Here is a 2,492-nt window from a genome sequence, read left to right as displayed (position 1 = left end):
AGAATATCTTAGTTTTTCTTTTTTATTGTATTTATTGTGGCTTAACAGGTTTGGATTCAGAAAGGTGTTTTGGAAGGGTGAAGAAGGCAGGGAGGGAGGAGTGAGGAGAGGCGGAGATAGGGAGTTTGTAGGAAGGAATAGAATGAAAAATACATTAATGTTTTTTTCTTTTTTCTATGTTAAGTCTGGTTTAGTAAAAGGTATTCGTGCTTTTTTTGCATGGTTTTATTTTAACTTGGGCAAACTGACTATCATTTTCAGTTTATTCATGTATATACTTGTCTATTTTCAGTGTCTATTTTTCGTACAAGAACTAACTGCCATTTCGCTAGTTATAACAGTTCTTTACCACGTGCACTTTTCAATGTCTTTCGTTTACTCTTGCTAAGTAAGAAAGTGACTGCTGTCTTCCTGCTGATGCTGCCAATAACGCGGAAACATTATTATATTATCATCATTGGTAAAGAAAATAATCTATAAATTTAGACAGGAGAGAAAGTAAGAATGAAACAAAAAAAAATAAATAAATACAGTAGCGAAAGAGAAAAGCTAAAAATCACATCAGGGAGCATTGTTATAAAGGGAAGAGTACCGCAACGCAACGCAACGCAATGCAATGCACTGCAACGCAATGCAACGCAACGCAACGCAACGCAAGGTTAGACAAGGCAAGGTAAGGCAACGCAATGCAACACAAGGCAAGGCAAGGCAACACAAGGCAAGGCAAGGCAACACAAGGCAAGGCAAGGCAAGGCAAGGCAAGAAAACACAAGGCAAGGCAAGGCAAGGCAAGGCAACACAAGGCAAGGCAAGGCAAGGCAAGGCAAGGCAAGGCAAGAAAACACAAGGCAAGGCAAGGCAAGGCAAGGGAAGGCAAGGCAATGCAACACAAGGCAAGGCAAGGCAACACAAGGCAAGGCAAGGCAAGGCAAGGCAAGGCAAGGCAAGAAAACACAAGGCAAGGCAAGGCAAGGCAAGGCAAGGCAACACAAGGCAAGGCAAGGCAACACAAGGCAAGGCAAGGCAAGGCAAGGCAACACAAGGCAAGGCAAGGCAACACAAGGCAAGGCAAGGCAAGAAAACATAAGGCAAGGCAAGGCAACACAAGGCAAGACAAGGCAAGGCAAGGCAAGGCAAGGCAACACAAGGCAAGACAAGGCAAGGCAAGGCAACACAAGGCAAGGCAAGGCAAGGCAAGGCAAGAAAACACAAGGCAAGGCAAGGCAAGGCAAGGCAACACAAGGCAAGGCAAGGCAAGGCAACACAAGGCAAGGCAAGGCAAGGCAAGGCAACACAAGGCAAGGCAACACAAGGCAAGACAATCTACACTTACACTTCCTGGCATGCCCTCCCTTACACTCTACCAGAGATAGCACCTCAGATCACTGGTACAGACTGCCATGGATTTATCAGAGGAACAGCAAAGATAACGTCCACAGTGCCTGCCAGAGGTGGTCGTGTGGTAGTCATCCACGTGCCTTATAGTAACCATACCCCGTGAATGAAGGAAGTAATTGTCAGCTATGCACAACCCTAACGGAGCGCTCCTTGCTGGCACTGAAGGAGGTTAAGCCTTTCATTGCTACTGACACATTTTGCTTTCATCGCAAACCACTGTGAGATATTTGTGTATGCTCAACAGACATGTCAAGACATTACACTGCCTACACATTTGCAAATTTAGTGTTTTAATCCCTTTCCTTTCTTACGGTGCCTGAAGAGATCTTACACGGTGATTTTTGGTGCTGTGAACTGTGATATGGCGACTTTTCCTGTAATCACATATAACCTTTTAAACAAATTTTCTGGAATAATATTGAAATATCATTAGTGTCTTCAGACGTGGGCCAGGTTATGCTAGGATGGGTTAGGTTAAGTTTACATTCATTCACTTCATTAATTTCATTGCTGATAACTTTACTGTGAAGATCAAGATTTGAAAAAGAAAGAAAAATCAGAAATACATAAACAATCAGTGCCTGAAAATTAGTAGGCATAGGTTTATTTAAACAATCCTCTTTTTACGTTTGTGTCTGAAAAATAGTTATGTAGCCTGAAGGAAACGGAATGAACTTTCTGTACTGTTCTCTTTCTCTTGTGTATCCATTCAAACATTTATTTCACCTACAACGTTTTAAACACAATTTTTATACCAGTGTCTGAAAAAAAAAAAAATCTGTACCCTGAAAGAAACAAAATAAACTTCATATCCTGTACTTTCTTTCTTGTGTCCATCCCAGCAATTTTTTTTACTAATACTCTAAATGCAAAAGCAAGTGAAAGGGTTAAGTGGTGAGTTAGGGCCACGTGTTTAGAAGCCCATGATCGCCGCGCCGCTTAGCGAGACCAGGCCGAGTAATCCCCGAGATGACGAGACCAAGGCGAGACCAACACAGCGCGGCAAACTTTCCTTCTTCGTCAGTAAAACGGCGAGAGATTAGAGCGCCTACTGTGCTGAGAGAGAGAGAGAGAGAGAGAGAGAGAGAGAGAGA

Source organism: Scylla paramamosain, chromosome 37, assembly GCF_035594125.1.
Source record: "Scylla paramamosain isolate STU-SP2022 chromosome 37, ASM3559412v1, whole genome shotgun sequence".
NCBI classification, from domain to species: Eukaryota; Metazoa; Arthropoda; class Malacostraca; order Decapoda; family Portunidae; genus Scylla; species Scylla paramamosain.
This window is presented reverse-complemented; position numbering follows the sequence as displayed.